Source organism: Lasioglossum baleicum, chromosome 18 (genome assembly GCF_051020765.1).
Source record: "Lasioglossum baleicum chromosome 18, iyLasBale1, whole genome shotgun sequence".
Classification (NCBI taxonomy): Eukaryota; Metazoa; Arthropoda; class Insecta; order Hymenoptera; family Halictidae; genus Lasioglossum; species Lasioglossum baleicum.
In genome coordinates this window covers 8,850,285-8,861,209 of record NC_134946.1, presented here as the reverse complement: position 1 = coordinate 8,861,209, position 10,925 = coordinate 8,850,285, and the positions used below count along the sequence as shown (strand labels likewise).

At 38.7% G+C, this 10,925-nt stretch overlaps 1 protein-coding gene across 3 annotated transcripts in view; it reads right to left on the bottom strand.

The window, feature by feature from the left end:
- The window catches only part of LOC143218152 (uncharacterized), a 30,993-nt gene that overhangs the window by 15,260 nt on the left and 4,808 nt on the right, over nucleotides 1–10,925 (bottom strand). The window contains exon 1 of one of the 3 annotated variants that reach the window (XM_076443175.1): nucleotides 5,145–10,796. The exons of the other annotated variants lie outside the window; for them this stretch is intronic. The gene's annotated coding sequence lies outside the window, so the exon portion shown is untranslated. Of the gene's footprint in view, nucleotides 1–5,144; nucleotides 10,797–10,925 lie in introns of those variants that run through there. 3 annotated transcript variants of the gene reach the window in all.

The following is a 10,925-nucleotide window of genomic DNA, read 5'->3' as shown; positions in this document are numbered from 1 at the left end:
TCCCCGCGTTGTTGTCCCTGGACCTGTGAAAATTTCTTCGTGCACGCCAATGGCACTCGGCTAGCAAACTACTTGATTGGCTAACTACGGGTGGTGGGGGGAGTAGGCGTGGCTAGGAGTCTAGAGGAGAGCGATCGGCGGTGAACTGATTGGTCTAACCAATTTACGAATTACTGTTTTAGTGTCTATTGTAACTATTAATCTTTTTTTCGATGGTTTTATTTATTTCGGAAATTATGAGAGTGGTTCAGACTGAGGTTAGGTTGCATGCAAAATTTTGAATCTTTTTAGGATGTAATGGAGACAACTAACTAGGATTGGAATAGGGATTTACAATTAATTCGCTAATTAAATCTAAAGAATGTGCATCGGTGTGTACCCCTCACGTATCAGTACCTTTCTTACATGCAAAAAGTTGTTATTAAAGCAACTATTGAATCTACGTTCAACAAAATATTTGTTTAACTTGTACCTTAACGTTTAGCTGGAACTTTACACTAGCGAAAATCACAATTACTTTTGCACAGACCTTATATTCTTTAGAATAATTTTAACTCTTTTGTAAATGGCCCTACGTCTTTTAAAAAAAAAACCTATAATGTTCGAAGTTACTCAAATTATTTTGAATAATTTTTGTGTACTTATTTGAATAAGTTAATCATTTTCGTTCTACTTTATTTGGATGAATTTGCTTCAATTCGAATTACGTTACAAATAGTGCACATGCGAAATATTTGGTGTACATGCTGAAGTATGTGTGCGAGAACTTCTTGGCGTATTCACTACCATTTTGAATATTCTTCGACTATGCAAATATTTTGGAGAACGTTCTCCGTATACGTGCAAACATTCCATGCTCTTTGAATCTCTGGGAATACCCTACTTTACACAGTATACATAGTACGTGGTAATATTTTAGTGGGTATCAGTTTTGTTTTGGGAATTCAATAGAATAGAATTGGCCCATAGAGCATTTAATTTACACAGTGAAATGCGTCACTAAAAAGTACACAATTTTTGTCTGAACAGATTTTTTCTAGGATGGATTGTTTTCGAAATATCAAGAGAAATGTTAGCAGTGCGTTGGTTTAATCTATGTCCGTTGTTTTCTAAACAGGCAGCTCTTTATTTTAGACCCTAGCAAGTAGACGTGTAAGTGATGCCTTTTGTCCGCGAAAACCACCGAAACTTCTTTTCTGTAGGTAGGAAAGTGGCCCATTGCTTAAAGAACGCTGGGAGTAGTGGCTCTTGTCGGTCGATCCGGCTTTCTAGCAGATTGTTTGCCTACTTGAGATGCTTTCAGACGGATCAGACGGAGGTTGCCCTAAATCATAGCCCTTCGACACCCAAAACATTATACATCGACCCATATATACACTCCTAATCTTACACTCGACTAAACCTAACCTGCAAATATATTTCGAATAACAACACCAATTAAATAACTTCCCTATAAAATCGGGAAGTTAAACAGGAATTTTAATCAACTGTTATCGTTCTTTAATTTGAAATATATAAATTGTTTCATTTAATGTTCTATCAAATTTTGAATATTGAAATGTTTCACCATGGACATGCTAATGTTGTATACGTGTAACGTAGTTACTAATAATGGTAGGCACAGAGAAAATAAATTGTTAACTCGATGTATCAGTTATAATACCCTCCAGACCGCCGCAAGAGAGTAGAAAGCACTTCTCTATATCGATTTTATGATGTCATATTGCATTATATATAATAACGTTAAGGCTGCTTTTAAGATGGCGAGCAGCGCATTTAAAAAGCAATTTGTAGAGCGGTTTTTATATCTAACTTTTTTATAAGTTGAAAATACTGTGCCACAAAATGCATTGGAATAGGTTAAGTAACGAATACTTCAATCGAAAACATAAGGAACACTGTTGGCAGTTAATGCTGCTGTCAAATAACACAGATGTGTTTGTGAGACCAATCAGCATTGGATTTCTGAAAATAGTCCTACAAACTGAACCTGCATAGCACAGATGGTGTCTGAAGCTAAAGCTGAGACGGTCATGAAACAATTTGAACGGATTTAATGATTTAGAAATTTTATCGACGACCTTTCCAAGAAGCAATAACTCCTCGATGCATTTTTGCACCACGGAACAGCATTACTTCCCCGTGAAAGGGATTCCACTTTGCGACGCGAGAAGTATGTGGCCTCATTCTCCGCGGGTAATCCCCTGGTATTGCCACTCTTTTAATGGCGGCTCGACGATGGTTCTTCTCACAAGGCTTCACGTGAGACGTGTACTTTTATAGTGGATTCTTGCGACTTATTGCGACACACGCCAAGAAAACAGCCATATTCTCTTTAAATCCCCCCCCCCCCCCCCCCGCGTTATTAACGCGAGAGAACACTGTTATGCTCATTTTTATGCGTTGGTAATGGAGACGTTTCTTGTACGGATAGCGGGAAATTTAAATTTCAAAGCAGCGAACATAAAACAACTGAACTCTGAATGCTTTTTATTTCTTCCGGCTTTGGTAAAATTTACATACCCAAAATATTTACATACCCTGCTACTGTTAATATCCTGTCTATAAAATGTAAATTGCCAACACCACTTGCAGAAAAACAACCCCATGGCCCCCTAAAAGTTCCGATTCGCATTTAATTGATCACCTATGGGATCACTTACAATTAGATCGAAGTGTAAGTGAGAAATTTTGGAATAATAAATCAGTTTTTAACACGTTCGCTGGTAACAACGAGTTATCTCGTAGATCGAAGTTTGTGTTTAGGCTGTCATAAAACATTTTATCGCAAAAACCGACTACGATATAACTCGTATAATTAATAAAGCAATTAAAAATTATCTAAATTCAATATCTTTCCCATAAATACATGTTTTGTATTTTTATTTTACATTTGATTAAAATTTGTTGGCCTGGTGGAACCGTTTTTGAAAATGTCGCTCGGCAGCGAACGTGTTAAACAAGCACAACTAAGTGGTTGGAACAGTATTGACGAAAATGTTATAAATAATTTGTTTGAAAGTATACCTAGAAGACTTGAAGAGGCGATTAGAAATATAAGGTATCAAACCTCATATTAATTATTTCGTTTTATTGTTAAGAATACACTCAATTCCGAATTTTCAATGCTGTCAACATACTTTCCGTAATCGATAAAAAAGTTATTTAATTTATTCTTCCATTATTATATACTTTATGTCATCTTTGGTGCTACACATACTAGTTTGTACTATATTAAATACCATACATAATATATATTTTCGATTAATTCCTAAATTATTGATGTAAATACAAAAAATATGCATTTTTCAGACATGTCAACATGTCATCAAAACCAGCAAAGAACTATAATCCAACTAGATTTTGGGTTGAAACATGGTTTTGCTGGCTGACGTTGTTTATCCTTATACAAGCAGATTTTGGGCTGGGTGAGGGCTCATTCTAAAGAGGAAGGTTAAATGCAGCCCGCTGGTCAAATGATTTAACGAGATTATGTTTATATCTAATAATATTAGGTTGGGGAAAAAGAAGTCCATCATTTCTCTGTTTGAGATAACGTAAAAATAATGGATTTCTTTTTCCCCAACCTAATATGAGTGCACAAAGTAGAGAAAAAAATCGAGACAAATCCCGCAGATTCCAATGTATTTTTCTGTCACCAAAAGACTTTTTTTACTGATATGATGAGTTGAGCGGGCTGCGCTGAACCTTCCTCTATCAAATGAACCTTTGTGCAGCTCAAAATATGCTCGTATAAGGACAAACAATGTCAGCCCGCAAATGTCGACCCAAAATCTAGTTAGATTCTAGTTCTCTTTGCTAGTTCTGTCACGTGACTACCCTTCCGTTTCAAGCGAGAAATTCAAATGTCAAAGCCGCAGAAATAAGATAACTTTTAATACATTTTCCCGCTTCTACCAAAGTAAATAGCAACGATTAAGCCAAATAATTCTTCCGACAAACAGCCCACTGGTACTCGAAATCATTTTTACCAAGACTGCTCAAATGTGTAACGAGGATTATGTGCACGAAATCTGGGTCAAGCCCTGATACGAAAGGGTAAACCCTCCCTACGAGGCTAGACAAGCCACTAGTAGATAAGATTTTTATCATCCACCCAGTATATTTATCTTCTTCGATCGATGTAGAGATCCCTATTCCCAAAGGCCCGAGTGCAGATCCTCTAGCGTTTAATCTTTCATTCCATCCACAACAAGTCATTCTTTCACCCACAAACACTTTTCTTCTCGTTTCTGCACGGTGCCATAGCCTTATCTCGAAGCAGGCGCCGAAATGCGGCCGCAAATAAATAGAGAACAATTTTTGCTGCGGGAAATATGAATGGTTTCACTTTTGAAACCGTTTCGGGGTTGAAACCCGAGGGAAAATGAACTCCCATCGGAGTGGAAACCGAGTTTCTGCAGTTGCAATGCCTCAAAATAAAACTACTGAATACAGTGAAATATATGCTTCTTTTGTCTTCGATATGCATATAGTTTAAATTTGCTGATCTCGGAGAAAAGAGGATGAAACACAGGTGAGAGCAGTGGAGTTGCAGTGATGAGTACAATTAGCTAATTGATAGAAAAGAGGTCGAGAAAAAGGAAAGAAAAGTAACATAAATGAAATGGAGATTGGAAACGGAAAACGCAGAAGAGAAACATATAAAAGAATTAAAAGAAAATTGGATAGATGACTTTTGATACATAAGATCTTGAGAACAAAGAGAAATCTTTTAATAGGATAGGAATATTTGATCTTTCAAAGCTTTTACGTGTTCCCGTAAACTAGTCAAACTAGATTGCTGCCGCTCTAAAGGATAACAAACAAAGTTACACACACAAAATGCAACAGGTTCTAAGTCTCTGCATATAGTTTCAGCGCATCCTAATACTATTCCCTAAGAGTTTCACCTATGCTCACACTGTATATCACTACTGTGGACTCTGACTTTCAGTATATTGCTTCAGTATAATGTTTCAGTATATGTACTGCTGAACAAAAAGGAACTGTCTTTGGAAAAGGACACGTAACACTAACTCAAGGCAGCTGCAAGCAGCCTAAACTGCAGCTACGGCTCACCTAATTCTTTCTAAGGCTCGACGAAGGACTATGGACTAGCCTACTCTGCGTCATGGGCTTACCAACTGCTACCGGGATGGTCCAACTTCACAGTTGGGTATAGAGAGAGTTAAATAGCCTTGACTCTTGGACCTTGGAAGACCTTGGAGGCAGCTCAGATTAAAACTCCCATGAGACATCTCTCTCCGGAGTACTGTTTTAGGACTTGGCTTATCCATTCTCCCAGACTAGCAACCTTGGGCTTGGTGGACCGTCAAAGGTATCTCGGGGTGGACGGTTTCCATACTGCATGGCTATGCAGTGCCTGAGGGGACAATTACAAGACTAGTAATTTGTATTAACTGGGGAAAGGTTTTCTAAATCTGATAGTTCATTCATGGAGATCTAGGTGGAAATGCTGGTCAGAGTTTGATGTGTATCTTCGACAATGTTTGCTTTCTCTTTTGCATAAAAAAAAAGAAAGAATGGAGAGTTGAGGAGAGACGTTTGTTCAGTTTTTATAGACAAAAATTCGAAAGTCAACGAATGCATTGCTCTACACTTGATAACTTTTCTAACAAGCACGAAGCCTTAATTACATAAAAGTGATGTAGTAGTAGATAAAAGTATGTTGACCTACGATAATCATTTTCTACAGTCTAGATTATCAGTATTTTCTCTTCGGTTCTCAACTGTAATGTATTCCACCTCCCAATTAAGGATGCCTTCAAAATTGTTTTAAGTCCGCCATCGAATCAAATATTCAACAGTTGATCGTTATTAGAGCATGTAGATGGAGCCGAGGAATAAATTATCTGTGTCTGTGCTTGTGCCGGGGTACGTTCCTTTCGCGAATACGGAATAATCGATCCAATTAGCAATGATATCTGCTGTAATTGAACGATAATTCGTGGGAACACCTTGAGGGTCCGATGTCGCGTCTGAGGAACGCGTATTAAGGTCGTCGCAGGGGGGTTTTGCCCGTTAATTTCCTTCTTTATCGGCTAAACGGACCGTCGCGCGTCGTGGCGCCTGGAGTCCTATACACGTTCACGCACCGGTGCATGTGCACGTGCACACATGACCTCGTTGCACGTACCGCACTATCCGACGCCGTCTATTTTGCGTTTGCGTTCCGCAAAGTGGGATGGGGATGGTTTATTGATCGCCTGCGAAGGAAACGATTCTGCGTCCCGCGCATCGTAATCGCGAAACCATCGCGGAGTGTCTGACGACGCGACGTCTTCCCGACGTCATATATTTCCGTTGTCTTTTACCCTAAATACCTTCTTCTACCCCAAGTCTGACCCGGCTTTAGACGAACGAGGATTCCAGCAGATAAATTTTTCATATGATCTGGTCAGGACGGTGTCCGGGTCTACTTGGACACAGCTTTAGGAAGCTCGGGTAAATTAGGGGATGGTACATTAGATTGCTCCTAGAGATATCTTCGGGATCTTTTTAAAAGGAACTGGTGAACGAAATGTTCGAATTATTTATAAGCATATAGCCGCACTTTTCAGCTTTGTGTGGCAATTTTTTGGAAGACAAAATGCTGTAAAATAGTTGAGTTATTTAATGTAGAATGACAATCGTATTTTTTTCGCGGATAATAAATAACTACAAAATTCCAATTTATTAGGGAATAAAGGAGGTATTTTTCACGATCGTACTTTTTTTGAAAATAGCGCAGTTTCGATCAATTTCTACATTAAATAAATATAGCTGAGTGAGACATGAAACGTTATGATTCGGGTTTGAACCAGATAACGTTTCCGATTCGGATTTGAATCTGCAAAGATGCCAGGTGCTATTCTATTGGATTTTTTAAAAATAGTAATTATTTTTCACGGCGCACAGTTTCGATCAATTTCTACATTAAATAAATATAGCTGAGTGAGGTATGTAGAAATTGATCGAAACTGTGCGCCGTGAAAAATAATTACTATTATTAGGGAATGTTGACGAATCTTCCAGCTTCGTGTAGCAATTTTTTGAAAGAGGAAAGTATTGTAAAATTGGACGAGTTATTCTCGATCTGAAATTCTAGATTCCGCGAGTTTGAACTTAGCAACAGTTTTAGACAAAATTGGTTTTTTCTTCGCCAATTATTCCGTTCACTCCGATTCCACCGAATTCCCGATATTCCCGTGGAATCTGGACGAAATGCGCCATTGAATCGATTTATTGGCACAAAGTGTAACTGGGTTATTCGCTTTTAATCGATTCCCATCCCTCAATTTATGAGGCAAAGGAGCGTGAATTAAAAAAGAAAACAAAGAGGCCGCCGGGAGCAAGATGGACTTTCAACTTTCTATTTAAAGCCAGTCGTTTCTGCGATCGACAAACAAGCCTGCCGATACACATAGTTCTCGCTACATTGTCGAGTTTGCGACTTTAGATCGAGTTCACCCCATCGAAATAGTTTCGAACATAATTTCCCTTGAATCGCAGAACTAAATTTCCAAACAAGCAACAACAATATTATCTATTTCAGTCTTCTTCTTTTCTCGGCAAATTAAAAAAAATTTTCCTATTATAAACCGTGCTCACAGGTGAAAAATTTTCTATTTTGGTGGACAATAGGGGACCGCTTGGTGCGAGGAAAATTATTTTAGTGACCAAAGTTTTGTCTTAAAGGCGAAATCGTTGATTTGGCAAGAGAATGCAGCCATTGTCTCGCTGGTGCAGCGTGTTGAAGGGATAACGTCGGCGTGAATGGACTTAAACACATTGTACTGTTATCTGAATCGACGTCGTCCCCCACGGAATAGGCCTCGTTTGCCTCACTAATGTAATTAAAGATTAAGCCAAACTTATAGAATGGAGATTACTAGCGTCGGACTACTGTGAAATCGGCTTTGTGGCCAGCAAGCGCGAATGTACGTCTATTTGTCAACAACCACGCCCAGAAGTGAGCAAACAGATTGTACAGTTCCCGGCAGAAACAGTTGAACAACGAGCTACACTAATAACGTAATAATTTCTCCAGAAAGTTTTCATCTTGGAACTATCCCGTTGTTTGACTGTTTTCTCACTCCAAAATCCCCCCAAGAGAAAATAATCAGTGGCGTCGAACGTGAAGCTTCTAAGTTTTCAAATGAGCCTGGATAAATCACAATAAGATTTTTTTTAACGGAGATACGCTACGACAAACATCTCAGTTTCACGAAGAGTCATTTAAATCTACAATTTTTGAGAAAAGGACCATCTTTAGCTATTTGTTTTTTCTTTTTACCGTAAAAGTATTCTAAAAACAATAGTTCGCGGCATTGAAAGTAGAGGCTGCGCCCTTCAAACTGAGCCTAGATAGATTCTTCTAAGACTTTTCTTATCGAAGCTCTGCCACAGTCTAAACTGTTTCCTAGACACGTTTAAATCTAGAATTTTCGTCGGAAGGTGCCATCTCCAAATTCTTTTTCTTTTGTCGAAGAAATGTCTTTCAGAAAAATAATTTATCAGCCGTGAGAGTAGAAGATGCACTCTTTAAAATAAGCCCAGGTAGATCATTCTCCGATTTCTTTTCGCGAAGCTACAACAGCTTGAATATCAACTATCTTTCGCCTAAGATTTATTGAGCACAGAAAGCAAGATTGTTTATATATATATCGTCTTGGTTCGGCTATAAAAAGACGAAAATATGAATAAATATCTGTAGTCTAGGTGCTGCAGAAAGGCAGTAAAAGGGTTACGAGAAGGTGGAACATTACAGGAAGTCTTGTGCACGAGAGGTGCCGAAGGAAATCCGTTTTTAGCGCGGATAACAAACTGTCAGCGTTCCACGCAAATAGACCTGTTTATTTTTCCACGGTGCTTCGTGTTTGCCAACAGACAGCGTTTTACTTCGTTCCCCGAGTTCCTCAGCCATTTCGACGGGCCTATGCCAAGATGGCTGCCGCCGAACACCGTTCATTCAGTTGCTAAAAACTTTCATTCTCTTAATGGACGATAGTAGCTTCCGTTACATGGTTCTCTTTGTTAGTTATTTTCCGTTTATTTTCGGACTGGAAACCTGCCAGTTCTTTATGCTTTACATTACATGCACCTCTTAAAAAACAGACGCACTGCCTTCTGCTTACTGTCTTCCTCGAATTTAGGGCAATATATAGGGCATTTCTGCTTAACTGTACCGATAGACGTTGCGAACTCGTCACCTGCTTTAGAACTGTCCCGCCATTTTGTTCTGGCAATATTCAAGTATAAAAATGAGATTCTTAGGACGTGCAAAATAAAATTCCTTTTATTTGTATGAAAATTAACATTCCATGAAACTGAATTAATTTTACATATTCTTGTCAAATGAAATTATTTTTGTTCAGACAAGACTTGATTTTATACATGATTGAATTCAGTCAATATATCCAATTTCGTGCAAAATTAACAACAAAATTAAAAAACAATGGAATGAAATGAATTTTGTTCGTGCAAAATTCAATTTTCTACGGAATTGAATTCTTTCATAGTTAAATGAAACGAAATTAATGTTGTTCGTACTCTACAGAATTTTTATCTTATACACCCAACAAAATGTACAAAGTGCAAATAAATGTTGTATGTACATTCAATTCTGAATAAATTGTCGTTTTTCTTTTTGCCAGACTGGAACCCGTGTAGGTGTATTTAAGAACATGCCGGGACCCTTATTAACCCGAAGCACAGCGATATGTATCAAACACGAACAAGAGGCATGTGTGCATAGCAGTTAAAAGCAGCGAGATACCAAGTCATGGGGAGGCTTTTATTACAAACGGAAATATGTGTGCCGAACACTCGAGTTTCGACACGGAGCTTTTAGTTTAAAGGAAGCTTGACTTGCGTGCCGTTGTTACTAAAAACGTTCGGACACCGAGAACACTGCCACACAATTTTACAATAATTTATTTCCTCGTGTAGAATTTATTTAGATAAAATTTCACACGTGTTGACTAACTCGTGTCGAGAACACGTTAATCACAAGGTACTTGGAGATAGATTCCTGCCGACTGCACGCGAGTTTCGCATGCTCTTTTTGCTCGAACTTTTCTGGCTTGAGCCACAACAAGCGGTCGTGCACCTACAGAAACGAGACGATTGAAAAAAGAGGGCTATAGCCAAGTGGTAGCAGCAGGGATTTGCCCTCGATAGCTTCGTGAGAACTCGCGAGCTTAAGTATAACGAATTAGAACAAGTATAATGAAGCAGAACGGGTCTACTCCAATATGCAGGTTGTCCCAAAAATGTACCTCCTTGGAAGGGGTTATTCCCGAGCTTATTTGAAGGTACTCTATCCTTTGCGAAAATGTTCTCCGCGGCTTTGTTAACAAGTTATTAACGGCGACAGGTCCCGCTGAACGTTGCGTTGACATTGGCCGAGCTGGAATCCGTCTACTATAGACGCGCTCTGATTGGTCCGTGGTTTTCCTTCATAACTCCTGAACGAAGCCGCAGAGAACATTCTCGTAAAGGAAGATGTTATTAAAAATAACCTTAGGAATCATCCTTTTCAAGGGAATACAACATTTTAGGACAGACTGTATTATAACTTTATACCAACAAAATAGGATGATGAACTACCTCAGCTCGTTTCAAAGGACGAATACTTTACTTTCAACACCCCTAAGACAGTAGACTCGTTTCCAAGATTGCAAGGGTACGGGATTCGCCTTCTTATTTCTCGATAATACAAACACGGGGGTTTTCCGTAGTCAAAAACGCTAGATAAAAGATCGATCTAGGGCGCTATCTCCCTCAAAAGTCCTAGTTTTTCGTTTACGAGGCATAATTTGCATTATTCGGCAGCGTAATTTGCATTATTCGGAAGCATACAAGCTGTCGAATAATGCAAATTACGCCTCGTAAACAAAAAAATAGGATTTTTTAGGGAG